The 16793-nt window shown below is 37.9% G+C and overlaps 1 pseudogene; it reads right to left on the bottom strand.

Annotated features, from left to right (window-relative positions):
* The window catches only part of LOC105537142, a 23012-nt pseudogene extending 6495 nt beyond the window's left edge, over positions 1-16517 (bottom strand).
* Positions 16518-16793: the final 276 nt, after the last annotated feature.

Below are 16793 nucleotides of genomic sequence, written 5' to 3'. Positions count from 1 at the left end.
AGCCATAAAAAAGGATGAGTTCGTGTCCTTTATAGGGACATGGATGAAGCTGGAAACCATCATTCTGAGCAAACTATCACTAGGACAGAAAACCAAACACTGCATTTTCTCACTCAGGTGGGAATTGAACAATAACACATGGACACAGGGTGGGGAACATCATACACCAGGGCATGTTGTGGGGTGGGGGGAGGGGGGATAGCATTAGGAGATATACCTAGTGTAAATGAGGAGTTAATGGGTGCAGCACACCAACACGGCACATGTGTACATATGTAACAAACCTGCACGCTGTGCACATGTACCCTAGAACTTAAAGTAAAATTTAAAAAAATTGCTTTCTTCTAGATGGATCAACAATCTTAACATCATTTATGAAATAGTCTGAATTTACTCCACTAAATTGAACGTGTTAATTTTGCTATATATCCAGTCGCCATAGATAAATGAATCTTTTTCTGAATGCTATTGATTTGACTCTTCTTTTAGTGACATCAAAATTATCTAAACATGGTACCTTTACAGTTTTAAGAGCTTCATAGCAAGTACCCAACTCTACCTTGCTCAATTTTATTTTTTGTAAAAGTTTCCAGGCAATCTCCCATACCAATTTTTACATCAATGTTACAACTTCAGTTTGTTTGAAAAAACCAAAAACATTTGTATCGGATTTAAATTGAATTAAATATTGATTAATTTGGGGGAGGAGTGACCATTTTATAAAAATATCTTTCTACTTACTTTCTCTCAGTATAATCTTCTTCTTACAGGTTTTCAATACTCCCACGCCTATTTTGGGGGGAATGTGCTATTTCTGTATTCGTTTTCTAACTGGTTATTGCTAGTATAGAGGAAAACCATCAATTTTTATTTGTTTTGTATGAAGTCACTTAATGAACTCTTATTTGTTCTGATTATTTTCTTGTTTAGTGTTTTATTTAGTCTTCATCAGGTTTGGGGGAAAATGTTGTGGTTTCTTTTAACTCTGAGTTAGACACAGGAAGGATATAGTAAATGACAAACCCTCTTACAACCAAGTTCAAATTAGTTTCATTCTTATTCTTTATTTTTGTGATTCTGTAAGCACCTTTCCAACCTCTCACTGGACAAAGGAAAGCAGTATCTAAGCACATGTGTGGCCAGGTCCTCCTGCTTTCACTCTGTCCAGGACAGAATGCCAACATAACTCCTGAGCTGGAAATTCCCACGATCAGTAGAGGGGAAAAACAGCAGCTTGTACGTAAGAACCCACAAGCCCGTGAGTCTTCTTTGTATCCTATCAGGTGGATAGGAGCTGGCTCAGGTAGGTTAGTTTCAATTTTACAGGACTGATTTGAGCAGTCAGAATACACCTAGGGGCCAACCTTCCCACTTTCATACTCCTGACTGGTTATCATCAGGATTGCAGTGACTTGATCTTGATGGTCATACATCCCACAAAACATCTTCACAAGATAGTGCTCTCTAAATAAATAGTTCTTGCAAAAGTAGAGATGCAAATTCATACAGCATTGCTGACTCAAGAGTTTAGCGAAATAATTTCAAAAGAGGAACCTTGATTTTATTTCTTAGGTGTTTTACACAAGCTGAGAGGACAGAGGGAAAGTCATTAATGGTTTTTAGCCCAGGGAATAAGCTGGCATGTGGAGCTTTCTGTCACCTTTCATGACACTTCTCTTCCCAACGTCTCTGCTGAACTTTTTGGCCCTTTGTCCCATCAACACATCACACCTACCATTTATCATTCTATCCACCCCTTCATATAGATATCAGTGAGCTGTCAAGAATCACCCCCATAACACGCCCCCACTACTACTACCAACAACAAATTGTGTAGAGGTGGAGGTGTTTTATAAGTACAGATGTTCCTCAATCTACAATGGGGTTATGTCCCATTAAACTCATGGCAAAGCTGAAAAATCACAAGTCAAACCATTGTAAGTCAGGGACTTTCTCTGCAAAGACAAGAAAAATAGATGATAACATTTTCTGAAGCACTTATCACACACACGATTCACCTCTAGGCTTTTAGTAATTTAGCAACGCTGTTTTTTTTTTTGTTTGTTTGTTTGTTTTTTATCTTGCTGCCTAGAATTCTGTGGAGTAAATGTCTGCTGAATATGCAGGTTTCAATCATTAGTTGTTCTTTTCTATAAAAAATTCTGCCTTTGACTCGTGATGGCGGAATAACACATATTTTGTTATTAAGTATTTTGAGCTGATTGACAACAGATATTTCTCTGTTGTGCTGCCTCAGCAAATCCTGATAAGTGAAATAACCCTTCTTCACTGAAAAATCTTATTGTTTTTGAGCAGATTCTTTAACAATAGTCAGTGGAAGTTCTGATGCCAGTTGGCCCAGTGTGTAGGATTACAAATTCACTCCAATTCGAGAAGATATTTTTCTTAATTACTATACATATATTTTGTCACTTTTTTTTTCAATTATAAAAGTAAAAAAAAAAACCATTAAAGACATTTAAAAAAATAAAATCAAGAATATAAAAGTAATGACCAGCCAATTATCCAAACACAAACTCTACACTGTACTGTCTTTGCATTTACATTGAATATTATCAATGAGAAAAATACTATTTATACCAGTAAAACAATTATATCTTAATGTTGTTTTATTTTGGATTTCCATCACAACTGAGAATGAATATAGGTTTTGTATGTTTGTTGATTAGTTATATAATAAAAAACCATAATTATTTTTAATTTCCCTTTGTAGTTAGTTAATTTTGTATTTATTTGTATTTTCCCCTGTTTTTCTTATGTTTTTTTGTCAGTTAATACAGGTTCATAATACAATAAAGTTATTAATGTTTTTAGTATTTTCTGTAGCCATTTCCAAATTTGATACTTGTCTTATGGTTTTTAGAGTTTAGATACTAAAGTTTTAAATTTGTATATGGCTCAATCTTTATTTTTCACTCTTAAGTCTTTTATCATTTCTAAGCTAAGTCCTTTTGAATCTAGACATTTGATAAATATTTATTTCACTTTTTTTTACTGGTTTCTGTTGTTTCATTTTTAATGTTTACTTCTTTATCTAAAATATATTTTGGCCTATGAAATGAGATGAGACTCTAAATTAATTTTTCTTTGCAAATTGCTAACTGATCCCTCATAGAACACTTACTGACTAAACCTTCAGGTTTCTGATTGACCAGTGGTATCTCCTTTATGAAACTATAGTGCTATATGTAATACATTCTACTTCTGGGCTGCAGGTTTTATTTTTAGCCTAGTAACAAATCGTTTTCATTTTCAGAGTCTATATAACATGTTGCAATATGTTATATCTGTTAGTATTAATTCGATTTTAGTATTTGTACTAGTTTTCATAATTTTCTCATCTCTATTATTTTCCAAATTTATTTTATAACAATTTTGCCGTGTGTGTGTGTGTGTGTGTGTGTGTGTGTGTGTGTCTGAAATTTTGACAGGAATTAAGTTGAATATATGAATTTATTTCAGAAGAACTGTTATATTTAAGACCATCAAAGGAGAAAATCTTTAATCTTCTAGGCTCTACTAACAGTCATGATGTATGATAGTCCTTTCTCAAAGAATACTAAGGGGTTTAGAAATAGGAAAATGCAAGTAGGTTGATAAAATAGTAAATAATTGGTTAGCACAGCCACATGGACATGTTGGCCAAGATCCATAGAAAGATCCTATTTTTAATCATTATTATCACCATCAATTTCATGAACATAAACTGATCCCATCATTTTCACCCACGAAGAACAGGTCAAAATTAAGCACTCGCGAGGTGCTTGATATTGAGACTATCAAAAGCAGACTTCCTCAGTATGGCCTATGATATGGTTTGGCTGTGTCCCCACCCAAATCTAAACTTGAATCATATCTTCCAGAATTCTCATGTGTTGTGGACCCAGCGGGAAGTAATTAAATCATGGGAGCTGGTCTTTCTTGTGCTATTCTCGTCAGAGTGAATAAGTCTCATGAGATCTGATGAGTTTATCAGGGGTTCCTGCTTTTGCTGCTTCCTCATCTTCTCTTGCTGCCACCATGTAGGAAGTGCCTTTAACTTCCCGCCATGATTCTGAAGCCTTCCCAGCCATGTTGAACTATAAGTCCAATTAAACCTCCTTTTCTTCCCAGTCTCTGGTATGTCTTTATCAGCAGCATGAAAACGGACTAATACAGCATATAAGTCTTAGCATTACTATATACTTCCAGGCTTTATTCTTTCTGCCTAAAATGTTACTCTTTCTGCTTCTCCCCATCATAAATTCGTTTTAGTCCATCAAGATTCAGATCATATATAATTTTCTCTGTTGGTCTCTAATGACCCTGGCAGTTAGTGACCTCCTTCTCTTTAACTCCTAGTGCTTTATTTGTACTTCTCTGATCAGCTTGCCTTTTTGAATGGTAACTACTTGCATGTTCTTCTATCCCTCACTAAATCAAAGTCCTTGAGCACAGGGACTTCAGTTTTTCATTGTTATAAATATCTGAATGCTGAGTATCAAGGATAGACTTGAATACACGTTTACCAAATGAATATACAGAGAATAGAAGAAAACAATTCTAGTTCACAGACATTTCTGTAGGAAAAACATTGATACAAAAATTCCTAGGAAATGTTTTGTACATTTCAAACATTCCGAAGTCATTTAATAGAACTTTTTGAAACCTCAAAACTCTAAAAGCTAGTCGTGTGTGTGTGTATTGTAGGCAGTAATTTCCTCCTGAGATTTCAAGATGACGTGTATGAGGTAGTTGATCTATCACTATTGCTTCAGTACAGATGAACATACATAGTTTTCTGAATAATTCTCAGCTGTAGAAACATCACGCTAAAAGCACTCAGCCGTGGATAGGTAACTTGGTGAGATGGATGGAAATGCTGCTGCCAAGCTGGACTTTCCCAGGTGGAAGGCCTGTGTGCTAAATGGAAACCGCACACTCGACCTGTGAAAAACATTTTCATGTCAGCAGAATTGACTTGAAGTGTGGATGAGGTCGACAATTCTTTACATGGTGTTCACTTCCTCCAAAATAATCTTCCCTGCCTGCCTTCAAAGGCACCTAATACTCTCACTATCATACTGCACTTTCAAGTGTGGCAAAACAAATTAAATTGCTATGAGCTATAACACTCACTTAGGCATGGGTTGGACTTTGTACGTTTTTTGAACCACTCAGTGCAAATGGCCACCCCGCCCCCCAAGCACATCATCAATCCCTTATGAAAGAGAACTCTCGTGTGCACTCCATATCCACAGCCTTGCCTGTGATCACAGTCTTTGATTCTCAGCTCCCTTGACCTTGTGTGCTTTGGCTTGCTTTTTTTTTTCTGTCAGTTTTTATGGTTCTCCACTTTCTGGAAGCTTATAAAAGTTGTCTCTGGCCATTTTAGACAAACATCATTTCCAATAGTTTTAGGCTCTGGGTACCTATTTCTTTGTAGCTCCCAGGAATTTGTAGAGCTTCTTCTGGCTTGCTCTGGCATGAGTAGGAATTAGATCCTGCACAGGATCTCTAATAACATCAGTCAGGAGAACAATGACTGCAGGGGGCTGGTTCAAGGGAGACCAGCTCCTCGGAAAAAGGTTAAATATTGTGTATTTCTGGCATCACAATCAAGTTGGGACCAAGTACCTCGCATAAAGGAATGTTGTATTATTTTAGGCTCTTACCATTCAGCATAATATTTTATTTCTGACAATAAAACTGAGGGATGTGTAATAAAAGGGTTGGGTAAAATTCCACTGGGCTTCAGTGATCATCCTATAACCAAGCAGAGTTCCCCACATTCTTCTGAGAGTCCTCTCTAGCAAAATGTATTTTATCAAAAGACTGTTATCTGTAAAAAAGTAAGTATACATAAAGCAGCTTGTCAGAAATGGTGCACTAAACTATGACAAAGAATGATGAAGTTATTGCAATATTTGAGTAACTATTGGTATGTGAATTGTTTATAATTTACTGAATACTTTGACTTGCATATTACTATTTGGTCTTCCTGATTTCAGTTTCACTCCACTAAAATATGTTGTCAATAAAATAGATCATCAAAATGCAGTAAAATGATGATATCACTCCTCTACTCAAAACTCTTTAATGGTTTTCCTATATTTCACTCAGATTAAAAATCAAGTCCTTGCAATGAGGCTGACAATTCTCTCTGTGGTATTTACCAGTCCCCCCTGCCCCTCAATTTTCCCTGTTCTCCTGTAGACAGGCCTAAAATTCATACTACTAGTATTAATTGTTTGAGTTCAGGGTCATGATGATCTGGAACAAATCCTCTGGCCCACATGACCTAGTTCTCATTAGTTCTCAAATCTCATCTCACTTCCCTGGCTCATTCCAGCCTAGCCACAGTGTCCCCTGTTTTTCCTCCAACACTGCACTCTTGGGATAAACTCCACTTGGTCTTCTTTTAGATATTGTCACATTCAACTTGCTAAAATTTGCTAAGAATTTTTCATCTGCGCTCACAAGGGAAATTGGTCCATGGTTTTCATTAGTTATGCCTTTGATTTTGGTATCAGAGTAATGCTAACCTTGTGGAATGAGTTGGGAAGTATTTACTCCTCTTCAACTTCCTAGAAGAGTTCGCATAGAATGGGTATTATATCATGCTTAAGTGTTTTTTAGCATTCACAGATGAAATAATTCAGGCCTAGGATTTACTTCGTGGAAAGTATTTTCATTCATATATTTCTTTATAAATTGAATTAAAAAAAAAAAACACTTAATATCCTTAATAGGTGCAGGGCTATTTAGTGTCTTCTGTTCCTTCTTGAATGCATTATGATAGCTGTATTAGTCAGTTCTCCCATTGCTGTAAACAAATACCTGAGACTGGGTAATATATAAATAAATTAAACATTTTTTAAAATAAATAAAATAAGAGGTTTAATTGGCTCACGGTTCGACGGGCTGTACTGGAATTATGGTGCTGGCATCTGTTCAGCTTCTGGGGAGGCCTCAGGAAACAGAATCATGGTGGAAGAGGGAGCAGGCAGATCACATGGCCAGAGCAGCAAGAAAGGATGAAGTATGAGGTGCTACACATTTTTAAACAACCAGATCTCATGAGAACTCACTCACTGTCACAAGAACAGCACTAAAAGGATGGTGCTAAACCACTCATGAAGGACCCACCTCCATGATCCAATCACCTCCCACCAGGCCCTCCCTCCAACATTGGAGATTACAGTTGAACTTGAGATTTGGATGGGGACGTGGGTCAAAACCATGTTGATAGCTCATACTACTCAAGATATGTGTACATTTTCATCAAAGTTGTCAAGTTTATTGGCATAACGTTGTTCATCATATTTCTTTATTTTCATTTTATTTTCCAGGTCAAATCTGGACTGTCACTTCTCACATTCCTAATATGGGTAGTTGATGTTTTCTCTTTCTCTTTTTCTGATCTGTCTTGTGAAAGGTTTATCAGTTTTGATTTTCTCAAGAACAAGTTTTTAATTTTATTGATTTTCTCTATCATTTTCTATTTTCTATTTCATTGTTTTCCGCTCTAATATTTATCATTTTCTTTCTTCTCCTTAGGTCAGGTTTTATTTTCTCTTCTTTTTCTAATTTCTTAAAGCAGAAGCTGAGGTTGTTAATTTCAAACCTTTCTTCTTTTCTGATATGGGTGTTTGAGTTTCATAAATTTAGATGTATCTTACAAATTTCAGTAATTTCTGTTTTCAATTTCATTCAATTCATTGTCTTTGATTTATCCTGTGATTCATGAGGTATTCAGAGATGTGTTATTTAGTTTCCAAATATTTGAGGATTATCCAGAGATGCTTTCTGTTATTTACTTTTATTTATTAAATTGAGCTTCATTTAATTCTGTTGTGATCTGAGGGCACACTTTATATTGTGTGAATTCTTTTAAATTTATTGAGATGTATTTTATGGCCCGGAATATATAGTCTTGAACACTATAGACATGTTCTTGCCTTAGGGTTTTTGCATTTATTGTTCCCTCTGACTGGAATATTCTTTCCCTAAATGTCTACATGGTTCTTTCCCTCAACCCCTTTAGTCTCTATTCAAATGTCATCATCTTTATGAGGCCTTTCCTGACCACCAAGTATAAAATGTGCATATGCATTGCACCAGGCCCTCCTTACTCTCCTTCTCTGAATTACTTCTATTGAACTTATTACCTGTGTGTGTGTGTGTATGTGTGTAAGTGTGTGTGTGTGTGTGTGTAGTCTTTTACCTACTAGAATATAAATTCCATGAAGGCAGAAATCATTGTCTATTTCAATCATTAATGTACCCTCAACAAATAGGACAGTGCCCAGCACATAGTAGGTGCTCTATAAATATTTTTTATATAAATTTGATTTTTAAAGTACCTGTGACAAATAGCTAGGGCTGATTTTATTATCACCATTTTGTCAATATAGTAACCGTCTAGTGAAACGTAAAATGAAGACTCTGTACACTCTCTGTTTTATAGCATAATTCCTGTCACTTAATGCCAGCTGCTTTGTGACCATTTTGTGCCAGATATTGTGCTGGAATCCAAGGATTACAAAATGAAGCGGCACAGTTCTAGTCGTCATAAAGGTTAGGGAGGGCTGGAGCTCAAGCTGCATGGTGGGTGTAGCTAGAGGTAAAACTGAAAAGTAGGAAGGTCTTCTATACCATGTTAGATGCTTTGAGTCTATCCACAGAGCAATGAGACGCCATTGGAGAGCTTAAGACAGGAAGTGGCATGATCGAATTTCCAAATCAGAATGATTTAGATTGCATAAATTATTTTCATTCAATGCATATGTGTTGAGGGTTTATTTTGTTTCAAGGACCTTTCTCAGTGCTACAGGTACAGCAAGAAACAAAAAGCCTTGGGAAGTTTACAACCTAGTGGAGAAGACTAGACAATAAACAATCAAATAAAAATACAATGCAATTTCAAGCAGTTGTAAATGTTTTGAAAGTAAACAAAGGAGGGTAAAGGAGTTGAAAGTCATGAGGTGTGTTTAAAATAGAGTTAGGAAAGCTCTATTAAGAAAGTTACATTTGAGCAGAGGTATCAGTGAAATGAAAAGTGGGGAGACACATCCAGAGAGTTCCAGGTAGACGGACAAGGATGAACACATGCAATGGTTGTGACACCGAAAACAGCTTTGGATGCTTGAAGAAAGTCAAGGCAGCCAAAGTGACTGGAGTTGAGTGAATGATGGGGAAGAGTGATATGTAGTAAGGAAGGTGAGGTGGTCAAGGGTAGATGAAGGTGGGTTGTAAACTGGAGTTGAGTTTTATTCTAAGTGTAATGAGAAGTCACTAGAGAATGCAAACTAGGGAAGCAATGGTATCTGATTTACTTTCAACAGTAGCTGACTGACTCTGATGGATGTATGAGAAATAGACTGTAGCAGGACAGGAAAGGAACCAGTATAACCATTTAGGAGACTATTACAGTAGAGCAGGCAGAACAAGACAGCAAAATCTGGAGTCCATAGTGGAGGTGGTGGCATATGGAATTGGTAAAACACACATAACTTCCTAAAGCACTGGATGTGGGGTATGAGGGGAAGAGGAATCTTAGATGATTCCTAAAATTTAGCCTAAGAAATTAATCAGTGGTGGTGCCATTTCCTAAAATAGGAAAGATTGTGAGAGGGGTGGTTAGGAACTGAATTGTGCCCTATCCCTAAAATTCCTGTACTGAAGCTCTAACCTCTAATGTGACTATATTTTGAGAGAGGGCCTTTAAGGAGGTAATTAAGGTTAAATGAGATCATAAGAGTGGGTCTGTAATTCAATATGACTGATTCCTTATAAGGAAGGATAGACACCAGAGATGTGTGTGTGCAAAGAAAAGGCCGTGTGAGGACACAGTGAGAAGATATCCAAGGAGAGAGATACCAGGAGAAACTACTGCTTGATCTTGGACTTCCAGTCTCTAGAACTGTGAGAGGACAAAATTCTGCTGTTTAAGTTTCCCAGACTTATTTTGTTATGGCAACCCTAGCAAACAAAACAGGAGTGAAGAGACAGTTTTAAAAAAATGAAGAGTATCCTCTTTGACATGTTGAGTTTGAAATACCCGTTAGGCTTCCAAGCAAAGACTGAATAGACAGGTGTACATATAATTCTGAGGCTCAGGAAAGATGTTGAGGCTGGAGACATAATGGAAAGTCACCATTTGTTATAGGGGAAACACATATTCCCCAGTCTTTATGTTTGTATAGGAAACCTCCATCAATGTTACAATTGTGACTTCTCAAGAGTGACTCTTCCTACGGGAGAAGAATTGTCATAACTGATTGGTCAGCTTGGGAGAAAGAACTCAGTATTAATGGTTCATTCGTTTTCTTGTATCTGGAAGGGCATATCTGCCTTCAGAGAATATACATTTTTTAATCCTCCATGCTGTGAGTTTTTCACACACCAATCGGCACTGGAGAAGGCCTGTGGCTGCCCAAATGCTCCTGTGTTTGTGTGGGTTAGTAGGTGTCTCAATCATATTTTCCAATATAAATGTTTTAAAAATAAGTAATAAGGGTAACATATTTATCTCTTCTCTCTGATTCCTATCTCTGTCTTGCAATTGATTCTAATGTCATGGTTGACTAGATGAAGTCACCTGTTCAGTAGTTATTGATAGAGAACTATCTGCCTGATAAAGTGATAGTCAGAAATAGTTCCTGGCACATAGTAAGTAACGGTAAGCTACTCTTCATAGACAGGAAGAGTTAGATATGGGAATGAAGCTAGTTAAATGGACTGAGCTGGAAGTATAGCAATATTGAGAAATGAAAGCCCGTAAGAGTATATGAGTAACTAGTTGGGAAACTGGAGAATGTGTCTTTATGTGTATGCATGCATGTGAATGCACCAGCACTGTAGCTGTTGCAGTAGTGGAAGGGCAGTTAAACATACAAAGCTTTAATGATGACTACTAAGAAAATAATGTTTGTATCATGGTAATATAAAAGATGTTGAATTTTTCGTCTCAGTTAGGATTTGGAGCTTTATCAGTTATCAATTTCTCCATAACAAATCCTGATTTAAAACACAAGAATTTATCTTGCCCTAAATTGCTATGCCTTAGCAATTTGGGCTGAGCTCAGCCAGTTTGTTCTTTTACTGGTCTTGCCTGTAGCCACTTACCTGGCTGCAGTCATCTGGCAGCTTAACTGAGGCTGGATGGTCTCACTCACATGGCTGCAGGTTGGCTCTCCTTGTTGACCAGGTGTGGTCTCTCATTCTCATAGAGGCTAGCCCAGGCTTCCTATCTCACAGCAATGACAGCCTGAAAGCAGAAGCTGAAAGGCCTTTTGCTGCTGAGACTCTGAAGTCATATGATGTCCCTTCTGCAGCCTTCTGTTGGTTTTAGGCAAGTCACAGGGCCAAGTTAAATGGAAAAAGAAATAGACTGTATATCTTGATGGGAAAGGGTGACAAAGTTACATAGCAAACACATGTGCATAAGAATCACAAGAATTGTTGTAGCCATCTTTGCAAACTGCTGAAGAGTAGTCTGATGGCACATTTCTTGTGTTGTTACTATATACTCACCAAATAGAATCTCAAATGTATGAAAACCTTCCTACCACCAACTATACCCAGAATAAGAATTATACATGTTATGCGATGTGTGTGTTAAAGGTAGGAATAAGTAAAGGTGCAAGCTGGTACAGAGTTTGCCCTTTGATGTGGTATTAACTGTGGCCAACTCTCCCTTGATGAGAATATAGGTAGCTGGCCAAGTGGAACAAGTGTTTTTTGTTCAGGATGTTTCTTCTCCTCACTTCCACTAAATCTACTTTATTCATATTATCTTCAAATCCCAGCAAGGGCGTATGAAGATAGAGGCCATGCAGTAGGTTCTATCCAAGAATCCAAAAGCCACATTTTCCTTGGTGTAGAAGTCAAAGATGACCCTGTTCTGTGATGGGCCACGAAATCATGCAGAGACCTTAGGAAGATTGCTTCTTGATGTTTTTAAAGCAAAACTTTACTTGATTAGCTAGGGCCTCTGATTTTCAACTCTGTTTTCCTTTCAGAATTTGAATTCAAGAAAAAGAGTATCTTAACAGGTACATTGAAGCACAGCTCAGGTGTCAGACTGTCTGAGATCATACACTTAATGGCTTTGTGACTATGGAAAAGATAATTAAACTTCCCATGACTCAGTTTCCTCAAGTACAAATTGATGACAACAATAGTATCTACTTCATGCAGTTGTTGTAATAATTAAATCAGTTAATACCTGTAAAGCTATTGAAATAGTGCTGAACATACAGTTAGCATTCAAAATGTCTTAGCTATTATTACTGTTGTTTTATTGCTGTTGATTTTTATATACCACACAAGGCATGATGAAAAATTACAGAAATATAGACAAATATTCCCATTTTTTTAAATGCTTGTAGTTACATTGGGAAAACAAACTATGTATACATAATATATTTAAGGAGTAGTTAAAAGACCATATTTGAGAAAAACAAATACTTAGACTAATAACTCACATGATTCCTGAGGATGATCAGCATGGGGAAAGATGATCAATAAAGGGATGTGTCACTTAGAAGGAGAATTTTGGTAGAGACATCGAAGAAATGGTACATGATGGGAGAATGGCCAATGTGCACAACTGCATTCAATTACCCAGCCTCCCAGTCCCCCATGCTCAAACGTGTATATGGGGAAGTGGTATATGCTTTTCTATTACTCAGACTTGATTCTTTGAAACACTGCCACCCTACCTTTTAGAGGGTGTGTGTCAAAAGTACAGTTACTTGTCCCTTTAACATAATACCAGTTAACTCATACTGGGTTGCTGATTTTGTTTTCTCTTCAATAGGTGAGTTTTCTACAACACTATCAATTTCTTTTTAAGGGAATATGAGAGCTGATTCAAAGAAAACGCTGTTAGCTCTTCTTGGTAACAGCAAGGCATTTCTTAACCTTTGAACATGTTTTTTGCTTCACCCACTCTGCCCAGATTCCCTTCTCTGGTGGAAGTATGTGCATAAGTCTACAATTGCATTTCTTTGCATGTCTGAAATTTTATGTGGCAGTTTTGCCAACAACTCCAAATTCTTAGCTTAATCCACCTTAGAGGTTGTAAACATTTATTTCCACTTTTAGTCCAGTGACAAAGAACTTTTGGCCCTTCTCTCTCAAGATTTTAATGTGTTGGTGTGTTTGCACGTATGTTTTAATATTTTGGTGTACAAGAAACCCAAATGGTTTCCTGTGCTGTCGATGTCAAACTGATACCTGTGTTCTCCATTTTAATCCACACTGAACACTATACGAATTGTCTTACTAAAGAACAGGCATGATTATACACTTCCCTTTCAAATACTCTTGATGGCTGCCTATGGCATGTGACATGTGACATTCAACATGTCACATGCCATGATTCATGTGTCATGCTTCATATGTCATGATTCAAGATATGATTTATCATGTTTTAATTCTGCATGCTGTAGGCAACATGTGACAAGCAACATTCAGGGCCCTTCACAACCTTTTCCTAGTCCAGCTTTCCAGGCATCCTTCACCCTTTTCAAATCTTGTGTGAGTTCTTAGACCTCGGTTGCTTTGGTTACACAAACACCTCTCAGTAGAATGACTTTTCCTCTTTTCTTTTGGGCCATTTTCTGAAGACCCTTCAAAGACTTTCCCAACTGGCCCCTCCAGTTCTAAATAATTGTTCTCCTTCTGGGCTCTCATAGCTTTTGACGTACCCCTCCAGCTGGTTGTTAGCAGTTGCTGAGCTTCTAGCCTGTAACAAAAGCCATAGTTAATTTAGAAATATTGAGATAGCGGGCATCACAGACTATGACTGCCTTCTGGATCAATGGAAGATTCTAAACAGTAAATTTTAAAGCCTCCAATTTGTTCAGTCCCCCCACACATTTGCTGTTCTTGGGGACTCTAGATAGCTCAGAATTTTATTAGAGTTTACTTAGAAATCTGAGAGGACATTGTGAGTGTACATGTTGAAATTAGAGGCACCTACTCTAGTGTGGGTGCCCCTCTGGTGTCTAGGGTTCGAGGTACACTATCTCCTTCAGACCTCACCAAGGTTGGCGTCATCATATGCACTTTATGGGGAAGGAAACTCAGATTCTGAAAGCCAGACGCTGTGCTCCAGAGGCACGTGGGAGGCAGGGAAGCAGAGTGGCTATTAGCATGGACATCTGCAGCCCAGCTGCCTGGGTTTGAATTCTGGCTCAGCTCTTTAGTAACTTGTATCCATTATAAAACCTTTCTGTGCCTCAGATTCCTTCGCTATAAAATCTGATGCTGGTATCTTCAATAAGTTGATACATGCAAGGCACTTACAACAGAGCCTGGAATGTAGTAAGCACATGTAAGTGTTAGCGATTATCATCATTGTCATCATTATTAACTTTAATGAGCACAGAACTAAAGAGTAAATGAGTCAGGATTTAGATCCAGATCTGCTTGGCTGTAAAGGTTTCCATTTTTACATGTCAGATTACCTCCTGCTGTGTCCATTTGCCTCGAGATTATAGAATGAATAGTCCTCTTCAACTTTTCTCTCAGAGACCCAAACCCTTAATCAAATTATTTTAGTTTAAAATGTATGATCAGTACTTCCCTCACACTTTATGGGCACTTCAATTCTTGAAGGCTCCACAAGAATTAGTATGAGAGAGTTCAAATTCTGCTTCCATTCAAAGGCATGGTAAAAACCATGGATCCTCTTAGAAAACTTGCTCTGGGATAGTTCACTGTGCTTGTAACATTATTGGGGTTTGCCTAATGGTGTTCGGACCTTCTACACAAAGTCAGGTGGTTAGAAAAGACTCAAACCAGCCTGAACATGCCTGTTAATACAGCACATACAGCCACTCTCTCTATCTTCTGTCCCTCATTGAGGGGTGAAGGAAGGTTTTGCAAAGTTGTAGGAGTATTTCTTCCTCTCCACCCCACCTTCCTCCTTCCTCTGTTCCTCAGAAAGGCATGGGCCCCACATTGCTCAGGAAGAGCACAGCAGAGGTGAGAGACAGATAAGAAAGGTGTTATGTCTGGCATGACTGGTCTAGGCTTAAGTTTGGGCACCCTAAATAGCCATGTAGGGTGAAGGTTTTCTATACGCTGGCTGCTGGCTGTAGCTCTCTGTGACTGCATTCATAGGCTACTTTAATTAAGCAAGAGGCTTAGATTGTGCGATGAGTTCCCTGAGGGTATCATGCTTTTAATTTAGTTAAATTCAATTAAATCCATTTAATTCATTGTGCGCCTCAAGCTACAACAGACTAGGTTCTGTGGATATAAATTCGTATAAGACAAGATCAGCAAGGTCCAAAAGTTCTAAGTCTTGTTCAGGAGACCAAAAATAAATAAATAAATAAATAAATAAATAAATAACTCTAACCTTTGTGGTAAGTTGTATGGTAGAAGAATGCATAGAGAACTGTGAGCCCATGCAAGCAGGAGAAATGGCCCAGATGACTGGCTTGGGCGGGTGGTGGTTTGAGGTACCAGTCAGAGGAAAGCTATCTCTGGATAAGAAATAGAAAATTATCACAAGGGGAGATGAACATATCAAGCAAAAGGCAGGGAATGAGCCAAAGCTTACAGATGTGAAAACACCTGGCTTATTCAAGTGAATAATCTAAAATGGTAGCTTGGAAGTACTCCAAATGTTTTATAAGATTACAACAGCCATATGAACCAGTTATTTCCATTTCATAGATGATTAAACTAACTTTTCCAGTGATATGGCCAGTTCATGACTAGGTTGGAATAAGACAAGCTACCTCCAAAGAAAGATATAATGACTAGCCATTAAATGTAACCATTATTCTCTACGCCACTTCTCTAGATTGATCCTTCTTAACTAGGGTTAGCCATCGGAGTCATTTGGAAGATTTCTAGAAATGTAAAGATTATATTATATTCCCCAGAGAGGGATTTAGTGCCTCCCCTTGGTGAATGGCTCCACCAAAAATGGTAAATGGTTCATTATTCAAAACTGAGCCCTGAGAGTAATTCCTGGCACCTCTTCTTTATCTTCTACATTCAGTTTATCTCCAAATTTTCTCAATTCTCCACCAAAAATTTGTCTCCAATCCTTTCACTAGTTCCTATCTCAGCTTCCAGGCCTCAAATCCAAGCCTGCGCAAACCAAATGATCTCTCAGCTGCATGAGAACAGAAAAGAGGCAACTGGATTTAGCAAGGAGGTCATATTTGTTCAGCTGATTTCACTTGAATGGTGGAGAAAAAAGCAAATACAGTGAACTGTGAGGTTGAATGAGAAAGCAAAGAGGAAATTAAGTTATTCTCATGTGAAGGAAATAAACATAGTTACTAAGTGCCAGACTCTGAACCTGGCACCTGACATTCATTATTTCGTCACTGCAGCAACCACATGAAGGATGTTCTGTAATCTCCACGTCTGGAATGAAGTAAAGAGTCTCAGAGAGGTTGAGTAATGTGCCCAATGTCACATACCTCGAACATAGCGACGTCACATACCTCGAACACAGCGACGTCACATACCTCGAACATAGCGACACCAGGACCAGGCCCAACTTCAGAGTCCATGCTCCTAACCACTGAGTCAATGGCTCTTGAGTGTACAGGGGAATCATGGTGGTGGGTGACTTATTAAAACCACTACCATCAAGCAACTGTAATTATATAGGTCTGGGTGAGGGCCTGGGAATCATTGGTTTTAACAAGTGATTGGTTTTGAGTGATTCTGAGGCAGGGAGCCCAGGAGTCCCACTGTGTGAAGCATCACTCCATGGTGTGCATCACAAGAGAGGAAATCTGAGGTCTCCT

The sequence above is a fragment of the Mandrillus leucophaeus genome, unplaced genomic scaffold (genome assembly GCF_000951045.1).
Source record: "Mandrillus leucophaeus isolate KB7577 unplaced genomic scaffold, Mleu.le_1.0 Scaffold169, whole genome shotgun sequence".
Taxonomy (NCBI): domain Eukaryota; kingdom Metazoa; phylum Chordata; class Mammalia; order Primates; family Cercopithecidae; genus Mandrillus; species Mandrillus leucophaeus.
This window is presented reverse-complemented; position numbering and strand designations above follow the sequence as displayed.